Here is a 14,733-nt window from a genome sequence, read left to right as displayed (position 1 = left end):
ACAGAAAGAAGGGAGCTGCGTACCTGAGCCCAGCATATGCATGCGAGCGAGGCTCTTCACCCGCAAGCTGGGTGTGCTGGACATGGGAGTCCAGAGAGAGATGAGCCAGGAGCTCCCCGATGCCGAGTGTGCCCGAGAGCGCAGCCACGCTGCACAGGCTGAGCGAACCGAAGGCACGGGTGCTAAACATGGTCATCTTCTCTTTCTGTGTAAACTCTGGCAAGCCCTGTACCTTTTCTATGTCTTTGTTTTCCTGTTTGAATATGTGATATTCCAGTGAAATATAAATATTAATATTTGATTAACTCACAGCTACAAAGCTTAGTTCCTTAAAGTCTAGTACAGATCTTTGAAATCTTTGAAAAACTATATAAATATGAATTCTTTTATTTTTATAGCATTACATTAACGACTGTACAGTGGAAGCTGAGAATTAAATAATCTCTGTCTATATTTGCTTATACCTTTCTGAAACTGTTACCTTTTCAGCACATATTTCTCATGCCTTGTCTCAATCCAGAAATGACATTTTTGGTAAAGCTTTGCAAAAACCCATTCAGCTGTTTTTGAGTCATCCAAGTATGTAAAAAAAAGTTTCCAGCTGTTAAGTTTTCCATAAGCCTTTTTTTCTTAAACACGCTTGTGTAATTATAACACAGCTTTGTTTTAAAACATCAAACTTGACACGTACGTAGTCCTGAAAGAGAAGTAGCAGCACTGCCATGTTTGAAACCATTTGGTTTTGAAATAACAAGGTTATTACCATATTAAAATATCTTTCTTTTCTTAAAGAGTCTCCCAGACACTGAGCTACAGTTTTCTAACTGCAGACACTCAACTGTGTAAATGACCAGTAAAAAAAGAAAAAAACAAAGAAAGACACTATTCTTGCAATCTGTGACCGAGCTGTAACAAGGGAGGACTGGAGGACACTGTTTATACTGGGAGCCGGCTCAGACCTGTCAGTCTCAGACCTGCCTGCAGTGCACTCTGCATATGCACATGCACTCTTGAGGAGCATGGCTAAAGCTCTAGCCTGGTGTTTTCACAAGACCCAGCTCAGCTTCATGCACTCCAGAGAGACTGGCAATGGCTGGACCCACGCACTCTTCAGCCCTGTCTGCTGGCGGGTGGCTCAAGGCCGCTCTCTCCAAGCCCAGGCTAGTTACCCCGAGTTTGAACGGCTGGCAGGCTCTAGCTGGCAATAAGGTCAGAAAACGTGTAGGTGGCATGGTCTGCTTTCAAGGTCATGCTTCAACTACTAGTACAGACCTACGATTACGTACTCTCTAAAAAACCGGGAACTGGCACTTAAGGTGGGACAAGGACAGCCGTATCCTTCCCCTTGCCCACAACACGTGGTGCTCCGCTGTGATGGCCACAGCTTTCCATAAAGATTCTGAATTCAGTTTGGCGTTGCGTACTTCTACAGTTTTAATTATTGCGACTTCGCATTTCAGTATAGAATGGCATCAAATCAGACTGGAGATGATTCCTCACTTATATTCTGCCTAGACAGAAATGCACTGACATGATACCAAACAGATAAGAATCAGCCATTTACTTAATTTAAACACTTCGTTTAATCTGGAGTATTTCAGGTTTTGATGTCTTAGTGGAGTAAGTGTTGGTTTTGAGAATATTAATGGTGGCTGAAACAGGGGCTGTAGTCTGATTGATGATTGGATTACACGGGTTTCACTCAGAACTATTTTTTTATATGACGACGTAAAGGCATACGTGGCTCTTAAGCCTTGCACGAACCACTGGCCTCAGCAAGAACTCCTCTGCCAGGCTGGAGGAACTCTTTCTAAAGATACAACATTTCTGCAAAAGGAAAGTCACTGCATGTGTAGATTTCTATACAGGGCTCAACTGTGCTGATTTGTACAGACAAGAAGAGACTCCATAGCTGTTTCTCATTCAAAGTACATAGCAGTACCTCCTGCTCTTGCCTTTCCTGGGACACATCCTCCTACCGTGCAGGTGTGAGTCCACAGAAACTATCAATGTCAGTGACATGACAGTGAATTTGAGAAGACAGTCTGACTCACCTGAAAGCAAAAGATACAACCCTGATGGGCTTTCACAGAGAAATGTGTCTGTGCATGTGTGTGTGCATGCATACACTCTTCCTTACCTGACACTACCTGTGCTTTTATCAGTACACCTATAACTTAAATATGTCCGTCATTTTGAGAGTTTTCTGCATGTGTTTCAAACCACATCAAACATACAGGCAGCGCTCAACAAACAGAATTTCACTTTAATACAATCACAGGGAAAAAACTCAGCAGTTCCACCCATCACACTGTCTTCTCTCTGTACTATCTGCCTTGCTAAGCCCACAGCTAGGAATCATACAGTAAGAGACCCTATTGTAAGCAAGGGGCAGAGGTAAGGTTGCTGTGGGAACCTTAACTCTAAATTTCCTGAGTTTAGCGAGATTAAAATCTCAGTCTTCACATCCCATTAGCATACTTTTTGTGCATACAGAACATGGCCTAGGCAAGTGTATTGTTTCTAAAGGAAAAGGTATACTCTTGGGTAAATAGGCATCTGTGCACATTTTGGCAACTCTAAGCTACATAATTCAGTTCTAATCAATGCTACCGGATTTTGAAACCCACCAATAAAATAATGAAGTGGAAAAAGCAATAGAAAAAATCCAAACAAGCTGTAAGTTATGCTGTATGCTCTACTATTCCGAGCGTCAGTGTCGAGACAAAAGAAGAGTAAGAGTTTGCCGTTTGCTAGTTGTTAATAATCAAGAGGAGATCTGCCAGACACACTCTTCAAGGGCTCTGTCTGTCTGGACCAGGTAGATGCTGCAATACACAAAGGACTTCACACACAGAGAAAGAATGAGTGTTCATGGACAATGATGCAGTGTTCTTAATTAAGATTTTCATTACTGATACATACATTAAGGTTTTGCTAATGCAAGTGCCCAAGCACTCTCATGTGCAGGTAGATGTCTCTGATTCTATCTCTAGAAACCCTTTTGCAAATCATCGCAAACATTCACCAGCCAAGGCTCAAGATCAGCTCACCTGCCCTTTGCTATAATGACAATGAAAAATAAAAAATGATATTTTATTTGTCTGCCGGATGAGAACTTAACACTTTGCAGGCATAAGAATGAATAGGCCTTTGCAAGGCTGTGCTACAGTGTATTGAAACTGATTCTGATCTCACTTACACCTGTTTGATGTTGATGTAACATCAGGAGCTTCAATAGCATGAGTGCAGCAAATGTTGAAGGAAAAAATAATGAGACACACAGTAAATGGAAAACGGGATAAAACACAACATGAGTTTGCCAATGGTAGATGGTAGTAGACTAACCTGATAACTTTCTTTGATAAGATAACTGATTATCCAGACAAAAGAAATGCAGTAAATTTAATCTATCAGTACAGCATTTGATACAGCATCACAAGGGAAATTATGAGTTAAGATGAAGATTTGCAAAAGGACTGTAAGGTGAGCAAATGTGTACCTGAAGGGGAGATGGGGCAGTGGTGAAAAAAGAATTATCGGGCAAGGTGAAGGCTATATTTCCACAATTTTTTAGTTAAACAAAATAGCATTTTCTAACGAATAAGATTTGGGGGCAGTGGGTAACATTTCTTTATGAGGCCCCTTAAAGGGAGGGGGCGTAGAGCAGGAAAAAGTGGGAGCACGCTTAACAGTCATAAAAGGTCAATCAACTTCAAGAAATTGCTCATTATCAATATCTAGGCCTCATTCACCTGTAATGTTTCCGTGTTATTTCTATGGTTCTGTGCTTTGGGAAGTTCAAAGATGCTGCAACTCTCTCAGCAGTTTACTTGTACAGTTGAATTAAATATCTAGTTCACTTTTGTGCTTTTAAAATATTCTTATTCCCAGAACAGGATGCCCATTCATCTACAAATCTGCTTGCTGAATGCCTGAGATCTCGTTTGAATGCTGGACCCTGCCTCCCAACAAAATGCCACTGGCATAAGATGCGGAGGAGAAATACTTGGTGAACAGGACTTACAAAAGCATTGCTCCTCCCTGAACATGTTACATGCTTTTCTTGATCTATTCACCTTTTGTGAATTTCTTCAATAGGACGAACCGGGCTGACCACTAGTGAGGCAACGATGTTGCACTGGCACGCTGTATGTACCAGGACGACATGCATCAAAACACAGCCATGCCAGGATGGAAGGTGAGGACAGTGCCACAGAAGTGACAGTAGAAGGTATCAATGTGAGATTAATTTGCAGGCTCCAAAAGAAATGATCTGCCAGCGTATTTTCAACAAGTTAAGAAAAAACCCAGGATTTTTGACAATCTTCCCTGAGGCATGCCTCAGTCTACAGGTAATTCAATGACTAAAATTGTTACCTTTCCATTAAAGTTCACTGGAAGAAAAGCTGTATTTTTGTTTTAGTCTTCTGTGGCAGAATTTCATGATTTAGCGTCGTAACTAGACCATGCTAAGCATGCACGGACATTCATGCAAGAAATTTGCACTAAAAACCAAAACTTGAAGGATTTGTTAAGTGCAAAAATTGAAAAACAGTTTCTGAAACACATCATGCTTTGGGGTTGGTTTTATGCTCATCACACATAGTAGGTTTCCTTCACAAGCTTCAGTGCATATTGCAGAGCATCCAGAATGTAACACATTAATTTTTGCCATTTATGTAAAAGTGGATTTACGGCAAAAAGTGAAATTCAATTAATCCCTTTTACAGACATCCAGGATAAGTGAACACAGATGAATATGAAATTTAAACACACATCCAGATCCCAGTGTTGCAACTGATCCTTCCTTTGGTGACTGGGTGAAGCATGAATACCTTTAAATTGTATGCTATTTGAAGTTAGGATTCCAATTTTGTCTCTGAAAAATCAAGCTGTTTAGCGTATGCTTAAGAAGGTAAAACATTAGAAAACAGCATTCAGAAAACTGATACAGCTATTCTATTAAACTTAAAACTCAATATGATGGAATGGGAGAGAGCAAGATCTATTCAAATCCAAAAGCATTTGCTTTCGGTGGTGTGCAAAAATGTAATATTTTGGGCATGCAAACATATAAAATGAAAATATTACCTGGGGGGCTGAATTTGTGAACCATATTCAGCATGATATTATCCAAAATGATGGAAAGAAGCAGCACTGAACAAGAACTTCAGAGGAAGAAAACATTATTTCTTAATACACTGCGAATCTTTTATGTCTAAGAGTTCCCATTCCCACCAAGAGGTAAAACAGCTTTCATAAAGCATGGCCTGAAGACTAATCACATATGTTTTGACATGCACACCTGTGTAATGGCACACAGCTAAACTGCACGGCAGATGGCTTTCATTTCTTTTTTAAGTGGGAGAGGCGGAGAGAAAAAGGAGATGGAGGAGATACTCTTACAAGCTCATTTTCAATTGTGGTGTCCTACACATCGGACATTCAGCACGAATATGGAGACCCGGTCTGGCATTTAGACCTCCATGAGTATTCGCATTTCGGTGCCAGTTTCATAGTCAAATCTTCTGATGAAGAAGTGACTTTTGGGAAACTACCTATTTCTGGATATCCAGTTTTATAGTAACCACTCCTCCAGCACTACTTGCTCTTGGTACCGTTTTTACCTTATATCTGGTGTGTACATTTTAAGGAGACAGCTATACAACATAATGCTAAAGCAGGGTGCATCAAAGAGGATTTCTGCACAGGGAGAAGGACTGACAATACATTTCAGAAAAGAAAGAGAGACATTTGCTGATGTAACTGTAGAATAGCAACGTGCTTGCCAAAGTTGGAAGATAATTTACCATAACTGCAAAGCGAATATTCTTAAAAACTCTGCTACACTCTGTAGTTGTGCCATTTTGCGCAGTGATTTCAGACCTAACAAACTGGACTGTCTTAATACTTTGATGGTTGGCATTCAAACTGCTGTGGGAAATGCTGCTACTGATTCAGCAAGGTGGTCTTTTCCATCCAAATATATTAAATTACTCCAGTGTGGGGTAAAAGCGCACTGAACAACTGCATTTTCTTTCTGTCCCTTTCTTTTTTCTAGCTAAATCTAAAATATTATGCTCCTAGAACTGTCTAGTTTAAAGTCCATTTTTTTCCTGCTGTAATCTGTTATATTTCAAAAAAAGCTAACACTCAATACATTATATTACGCTAATTTGATGAAAAATAACCCAGAACAAAAAGATCTCTAGCAAGCATAATGGCAGAGAGGTGTGACATTTTCAGCTGTCATGCTGGCCAATCTTAAATTCAATCTCATCCAACCTCAGTGGATATCTTGTAGGTATTGCAATTGGAAAGCAGGTTGCATACATGCCTCTGTTGTAATCCACGCATCAACTTCACAGCTACGAGCAGCAATTATTATTTGTTAAGTAATTTGAATGTTAACACTTAAACTAATGCTTGAATGAAAAACTAGTATCAAATGTTGCCCTTTTCTTTAACCTGGTTACTTCTCTGGTTTTCTGGATAATAGGGTCTATTTTTATTAAATATGTTTCAGAACAAAACCATGAACTTTGTCAGATTTGTTTTAAATAAGTTTTTTTTCATGTAAATGAAAACTTGCTTAAGTCCATTTGATGGTTATGTCTTCAGATAAAGAATAAAGCTTAAAGTTGTGGCACTTGTTCAAGAACATTCATCCTGAGGTGCATTCCCGGTTATACGGTTTGATTTCTATAAACACATCAGAGCAGAATTCCTGCTCCACTGCTATTTTGAGTCTGTTTTACCATTTCTCTCATCTGCAAATGCCAAATAAAAGGCCTCTGCCCATGTTGTTCTCTTTTTTGGAACATTCCCTTCCTTCAGGAGACCCATAAAAGCTGGGGAAATAATACCCCTCTCCTGTCTCAGATTGCTGTGTAGGTGACCATTCCCTTCCAACAACCCCTTATTTTCAGAAGTAGATCAACTGATTCTTCTGGGTAATTTGCATGTCTATTTATTACATTAATTATGATAATTCTTGAAAAATGCTAACTCTTGAAAGCTGTTGTAAACATAAGGCTTATTACATGTAGACTTTTTTGGCATTTTCCAAATGTTCATTTTTGATTCATGAATAAGCTTGACCTGGAGGTTATTATCCTCCTCTGAAGTAATGGAGAGCTTCTTAAGAAACCTGAGAGGAGAAAAGATACCTCCTCCCTGTTCCTGATGTAGAAATCACTGTTGTTGTTCCTCATCTGCACACTAACCAAATAAAGGGATTCAGACAGTGCTAATTAGTTGCTGTTTCAATGCTGATGGTTCAGAGTGCTAACAGATGACAGTTTGGTGGTGAACAAGTACCAGCAGCAGGGACACATATATAGATATCAAAGACTATTTGAGCATCATCATGTCTGATAAAGTGAATACGTATTCTCAGAAACCGGCAACTGGCAGGCTGGAATACTGCTGGGTGTCTTTTGACATACAAATCACTGACCATATGACGGATGGTTCTCATAACTATGATGAGATCAGTAAGATGCTGCTCAGCTTCCCTTAGGTCATCATTACTTGACCGATTATGTCTTCATGAAGCTGAGGAATAAATGGCACTTTTTTTATTTCTTCTTTTTTTTTTTTTTAACAGGATGTCAAATAACAAGGATTAGAATTAGTGCTGAATCTAATAGGAATGATGCTGGAGTTCACTACAGCCCAGTTACATCAGAAACCTGTTTCAAGGAAATGGACAGATGTTCATGCAATTAGGTTAACATGTCCTGCAACTTCTTTGTATCTGGATCACTTTGGTGCGCTTCTGATTTGCACTTACCAAAGCTAACAGCGGATAACTCTTCAATATTGTATGGGTTCCATCTGAACAGGTAGTGCTCTGCAAGTAAAAGAAGTGTCCTACTGTAGCTATTTATCCTACTGTAGCTACCTATTCACTGTAAAGCACCTTAGTATTGTTGATACTGTTACACGCTGTTGACAATATGATAGAAAGGCTCAAGACCAGTTGGAAGACTCTTCTTCCATGAAAACGTCAATTTTTGACAAAGAATACACCTGCTTCTCTCAAACTCCTGAGGACTGTCAAGTGGAGCAGGGATTAATTTATTCCTCTTAAGTGGGAATATATCGTTTGGGGGAAAGATCCGTGAAATCCTTCTACCTCCAAAACTTCGATGCCATATAGTCAGACAGACATATGTGTAACCTGGGGGAGGAGGAAGACTGAATCATTGGCAAGTTGTGGGTAGGGATATGAGAAGAGAGCCCAGCGCTGGGTATTGAAGCAGAGGGCAGAACAAATCACTTATTATCTCTAGATCAGAAACATGCTTGACAGGTACCATTAACAGCTTCTAATGTAAAAATGTCCTGATTCTACTTTTTCTGTTACCCAAAAGAATTCAGAGTATCAGTGGCCTGAAGGACCTATCTTCCAGAGAGAAAGGAGAGAACCAGTACAAACAATACAAACTTTACACATGTGCCTGAAATAAAGTGAAGCTCCTAGGGAGCTTGCTAAGCTGGGAGCGGGGGAGCACAAAGAAGCCCTTGGCTGTGGAATAAGCCTGACTTAAAGAAGCAAGGAAGTGTGTAACTCTAGTTTTACAGGTCAAGAAACAAAGGCAGACAGACGGGAAACGACTTATGCATGGTCACACAGCAAAGCACTGTCAGAGAGGGATTTCAGCTCTGGGTTTCCACACGCCTACCTACCATGAAGCCAGCTTGCTGCTTCCACCTCAACTGCCTTGTGCTGCAGAGGTAGAACAACGATAAACTGGTGCCTTTGTGCAAATGTTGAAGGCTCACGGTCCCTGCCGCAGACATAAATGATTTTGCCGCTGCTGCAGGAAGTGTTAACATAAGCGGTGTGCGCTTCACGTCCCTGAGTATCATTAACACTTTTTATCGATATTATGAAGTTCTGCAACAAAAATAATAGGATTTGTCAGGGGCCGTTATGAACCGCCCCTGCTGGATAAATACATAATACATGATGGCAAAGGTCTGACGGGACTTTAATCAACTGCCTTTCCGAGTCAAATAAATGTCACATTAGACGTAAGCCATGTTGCATTCTGTGGGGGCCTCTGCTCCCCTCATCTCACAGGCCTGACACTGCCACGGGGAGCTATGCACGCGCATAGACTCCTACTTATTTGTAGCAAATATATCAGAGCAAAACTGGAACAGCACGTTGTAAATTACAGATTTGGGACACCTTATAATGAAAGGCAAAGGGGAAAGGGAAGAAATATGGGAACACCATAGGCATGATAGGTCAGCTCAAATACATCTCCTTGGTAGCTGGCATTGCCATACCACCTTTCGCAGCCACTGCAGCATATCTCATGTTTCTGCCCACAGGGCGGGGGAGAATGAAGTGTGCCGTTTCCTTCTGCACCGCAGAAGTAGTGAGTCAACTTTAAATGTTAAAGTCACATATTTTAGGTCTAGTATCAGGAAAAGAAAGCTCTTTGATTTTTTTCAGCATGTACCTGAAAAAATTATGAATGTCCATTTGCACTTTAGCGTCCCTCTGAAGAAATTTCAACAATCAAAACGCAACTTGAACATAAATTCGCAGGTTTAAGTCCTCTCCCAAATATGAAAGAGCTGTTTTTCTTACTGTGCTATGCTTTTTTTTTTTTTTTTTTAAATTCTAGGCAGCATTTTAACAGCCATCTACTTTCCTCTCTGAACGGGTAGTAGACATGAATTTAAATTGCAAAATGGAGATCTAAAGTAACACAAAGTCTAGGCATATTTGGACATGAAGTTCTAAATCTAAATTTAAAAGTCCTCATTATTTTTGGCATTCACTAAATACATCCAACTTGGACATCCCAAACAGTGGCTTAAAATGCTGGTAGACATTTGGAAAACTTTGGTCTGTCGTTACTTAACTATAGTAAATATTATTAAGTGGTAGTGCTATATTTCCCTTTATATGGCAACAAGAAGCATCATTGTTTAAAGAACACTAGATTTCACTGCCAATATGTATGAAGGAATCCCAGCAAAATGAAAACTTTTGTTCCAAATACGCAAAACTATCACATGTCAAAACCTGGCAAAACTAAAACCCAAATGAAAACAAACAAACTCTCCCAAAAGTTCCATCCCCTATCCCCCCAAAAAGGAAAAAGCAAAACTTAAACCATGAAAATTTTAATTCTTCCTGTTCTAGGTCTTAAAAACACAATTATCTGGATTAATATAGCATTTTCTTCAATTAAAAAAAGTCACTGAATTGACAACTTACATAGCAGCAGCCAAACTCAAGTGAATGAGACCAGGCAAAAAAAGAACCCTACATAACATTTTTCCAAAGACACCACTAACAGATTTTTAATTCCAGTATCGTTAGATGTCAAAGACAATACAGCATATTTAATCCACCCAGATAAGAAGAGTAGGTCGGTATTAGATAGGACAACACACAGGACTGGGTAAGGAAGGGTCCCATGCCACACGGTCAGATTTCAGCAAGGACAGGTTGAAATGCGAGTTGACTGTTTTCTGTACTTGTTTTATGCTTGCACAGCATGGAATACTATATGCTTTATTCTGAATCAGACACAACAGCGTAATGCCCATCACAACAGGTATATCCCCAAATATAACAGAAACCTTCCATATTGTCATCCATATATAAATTCCAGATCAATCAATCACACAATGTCACTGAACTAAGTCTGAGTCCCATAAGCTGACACTGCATTAAAATCCTGGATGGCTGCATTAGAATAAAAACTCAGTACTGAGTCCTGTGGCCATGGGGAGCAACAGAGAAGTTCACAAGGGCTCCGGCCTGACTTGGATGGAACTTGAACAAAATGCACAACTCATATCAATGAAAAGTATAAAATGTTTGGTATAAATACTTACACAAGAGACAGGAAAGGTTCCTTCAGAGGAAGGCCACAAACTGATCGTGAGTGATCTGAGAAGAAAAGGGAGAAAGAAAAAAGGAAATTAAGTGACAATAAACAGACTAAACGATACCAATATAAAACAGGGATCGAGGAGACTCACAGATGGTAGCAGTTCCCACAGGAGAGAGAGAAAAAAAAAAGTGTTTTAAATTCACAAACTGCATAAATCTTGGAAATTTTGAAATTACCTGACCCCAAAACTATGTAGCTGAGAAAACTGGTAATGGCTGAGGAACCTTTCAGTCCTGGGATAATTCCTAGCCAGCAGAGACTAAATATCCTCTGGTGGCTGTTCAACAGCCTCCATGAAATAGGCTTGTGGCTCCAATGAACAAATGCTCTTATCACAAAAACACTGCCAGATTTGAATGGCATCCTTCTTAGCAGTCATGCCAGATGATACAGGCCTCTGAAACAGAACTCCTCTTCTTGATCCTGACCTTCACAGTAGATGGGTTAGGCATATTATTAGGGCTGAGGATGCTTACATTACGGCTGATAGCTGCACAGAAAAATTGTGTTGTCTTAGTTCCTTCTGTCAACACAGTATCTTTTGGACTTGACAGATTTGTTACCCTGAGACCCCTAAGAAAAAAAATGGCTGCATGAAAGTGGAATGGCTAAAGGATTGCAAACTTTTGGTAGACTACAGATCTAGTTTCCAAAGTCTACTATGGAGTATCTAAGCTTTATTGCCAACACATTTTCCAAAACATATTAACCTGGGATGAAGTAATAGACAAAATGAATCAAAGCCTGATGCTCTGAATTGTAACAAGAAGATACACTCCTGTTGGACACAGAAAACAAAGGCAGATGCCCCCAAATGTTCACAGTTACAAATCAGTCCTGTCCCCCCTTCCCTTCACCAAGCTGGAAGAAATTCAGGTAGTCAGACCAGACAGTGCTCTCCAAAAGATTGCTATCAGGGGACCAGGAGCACGATGGACAAAGATCATGGAATCCATGTGGTGTACTCCAGTACTTAAATCAAGACATGGCCCTCACCTACTGTTCTCTGTCCAGTTACAGGCAGAGATTAGCTCCATCATTCCTCAAAGCAAGTAAAACTATTCAGAGACATACAAACCTAAGTTGAGACAGTGAAGGAAAAGTGAGGAGTTGTCACAGGAGAGAAAGAGGGAAGGCAGACAGAAAATTTGTTCAGAGTTGTAGCTATTATTTGTGGGCATTATGGGCCTGGTAGAGGACAGTGTGAGAGAAAGCACGTGTGCACATCTAGCGGTTGGTCATCCGCAAGGGAGGTGGAAGAAATACAGCAAAGAGCAGAAAGAATCATAAAAACTGCAGGGCAGCAAACAAGATGCTTACAGCATCCTTTGGATAGGCCACCCAGAGAGGCCCTGTTTAACAGCGAATTTCTCCTTAAAGAAGCTGACTGCTCCCACATGTAAGGAAGATTTGCATGAGACAGATGACAGGATGGATCCTGCCCAGACTGAAAAGCTGAAGTGCCGTAAGATGAAAGGAAGGCCAAGATGAGGCTGGTGGAGAGAGCAGGTCACTATTTATGTTCCTTTCAAGAATCCATTACTCTGATGAACTTTAGCAGGGAAGTTCTCCCGGTGCAAAAAACTCCTTTGCGAAGCATGTATCCCTTATTTTCTTTTTACATTGCTCCTGAAGATTTAACCATGAAGCCCACAGATTCATCTGCGACAGACTGTATGTGAAGGACTGTTGGCAGCTGGTAGTTGGGAAGTATTCCTTTCAGGGTTTTGGGCAGATGGGACAGTGAGCTGCACACCATGGAAGAACCTGAGACAAGAGGTCTAAGCCAAAGAATGTGCCTTGGACCCCTGGAGTTAAAAAAAAAAAAAGGTCAAAAAGTAAAAAAAAAAAGAAGGATGGCAGCTGGTAGTTGGGAAGTATTCCTTTCAGGGTTTTGGGCAGATGGGACAGTGAGCTGCACACCATGGAAGAACCTGAGACAAGAGGTCTAAGCCAAAGAATGTGCCTTGGACCCCTGGAGTTAAAAAAAAAAAAAAGTAAAAAAGTAAAAAAAAAAAAAGCAGGAGGCATCCAGCATGGGAAAAAAAACACAGAATGGAAAATTTTAGGCCGAGTGGTTAGAGTTTGGCTCTGCTATAAGCAACATAAAACAAGTTCTCTTAAGGGAAAGAGTCAAGCAACTTTGATGACACGGATGCCAAAGAATTCTACAAATTATGGCCTGAGACTCTGGAGGTGCTGAGTAATGACTTACACCAACATTGCTGTCAAATTTGTTGTAAGAAGTGAACAAGACTGTCGTACTTAATTAAAACTGTAGGGTAATTTTAGACAGGCACAATATACTAGAAGCTGCAAACTACAATCTGGCAAATCACCAGAACTGAAACACCATAATTTTTTAAATGATTGCAATTGGTTTGGATGCTTGATTACCAGTTTTGTTCAAAAGAAAATACATGAAAACAAAACTTTCCATGTAAAGTATTGGAAAAACAAGATGTGTCTGAGGAAACTATGATTCATTCCAGGTTAGATAACTGCAGAACACGTATGCGGGAGAGAAGTGGGCCAAATCCTGTTCTTACTGCCCTGTGCAATCGTGCTGACTTAATTGAAACCATGAGCACAACCTGAACCATTAAAATGCTGGGGTGAAACTTTTTATCATATGGTGCCGTTTGTCACTAGAGACATACTTAACCTAATTACATTAGATTAACACAGTAGATTTCTTCAAGATATACTATTATATAAGAACATAAAAAAATGAAGTCTAAGCAAGCTGACCGTTTTCCCCAGGTGTCTGTGTTATAAGCAGAATAATTACCCGTCTCTATTTATGTTGTTTGTTTTCAGCCCAGTATGGCTCTATTTGGTGGGGTGGACAAGGGAATCCACTGATCCTTTTCATATTGAATTCCTAGTGTTAATTAATCATTATTATTTGGAAGCTGTTTTGGCCATTGGACAGAATAGCCAGGGGCTAATCTTAATCCTGCCCTTGCTTCATTGTGGCCAGATTCTGCCCACTTTCTCTTTCTTTGCTACGTGAATAAATTCCATTTAAATGACAAAGACTAAGAGACAAGCAAGGTCTAAATGTTAAGGGTATTTAGGAATCTATCCCCCCTTGAGTTTAATGAGAATAAGGTTCCTAAACACTGAAGAATTTCTATTTATGGGGAGTTAAGATGGTGAAATCCAGTCATATGAGTTACATTATATAAGCAGGTAATCAATTTATGAGGCTAACTGCAATTTCCAAAAGTGACTTAAGCATTTGTGTCAAAGTCCATTGGAAGTCAGTGAAATTTTGGCTGTAAACCACCTGGGGACTTGATAATATTTTACCTTTGTTAGCTTAAGCACTGCTTACTTTCAATGAAATTAACATCTTAGGTGCCAAAGTAATTTTTGCAATTGGCATTCAGTTGCTTCTTACAATTTATTCACTAAATGGCTTGAGTTAACCTGCTTGAAGTGCCTTTTTCTTAGCAGTAAATTGGGACAGCGATTCTGCTCCATTTTTGCAAAGTGATTTAGGATCTCTCTGATGTAATGCACTACCAAGGTGAGAAATGTTATGCCTTCAGCCCCCAGACTGGCAAGAAGCAGGCAAATTATGAACTGCTTTAAGCAGGGAGGACTGGCAATGGATTCAGATAATCCTAAACTGACTGCTCTTGCCTCAAAACATTTTCACCCTTTACCGAGAGGGAACCAGCAAAGGGCACAGCTTTATCATACATAATCTACTCAGCATATCGGATCTAAGATACAGAGTCTTGTCACCCCTCTCCTCCTGGATGCACTACACCTGCTCGGTATCTAAACT

The 14,733-nt window shown here is 40.1% G+C and overlaps 1 long non-coding RNA gene across 1 annotated transcript in view; it reads right to left on the bottom strand.

Annotated features, from left to right (window-relative positions):
• Nucleotides 1-10,113: 10,113 nt before the first annotated feature.
• The window catches only part of LOC103907477, a 215,959-nt gene continuing 211,339 nt past the window's right edge, over nucleotides 10,114-14,733 (bottom strand). Inside the window, exon 4 of the long non-coding RNA XR_658095.2 lies at nucleotides 10,114-10,930. This is a non-coding gene — a long non-coding RNA (uncharacterized LOC103907477). The remainder of the gene's footprint in view (nucleotides 10,931-14,733) is intronic.

This window comes from Aptenodytes forsteri, unplaced genomic scaffold, assembly GCF_000699145.1.
Source record: "Aptenodytes forsteri isolate BGI_AS27 unplaced genomic scaffold, ASM69914v1 Scaffold61, whole genome shotgun sequence".
Classification (NCBI taxonomy): domain Eukaryota; kingdom Metazoa; phylum Chordata; class Aves; order Sphenisciformes; family Spheniscidae; genus Aptenodytes; species Aptenodytes forsteri.
This window is presented reverse-complemented; position numbering and strand designations above follow the sequence as displayed.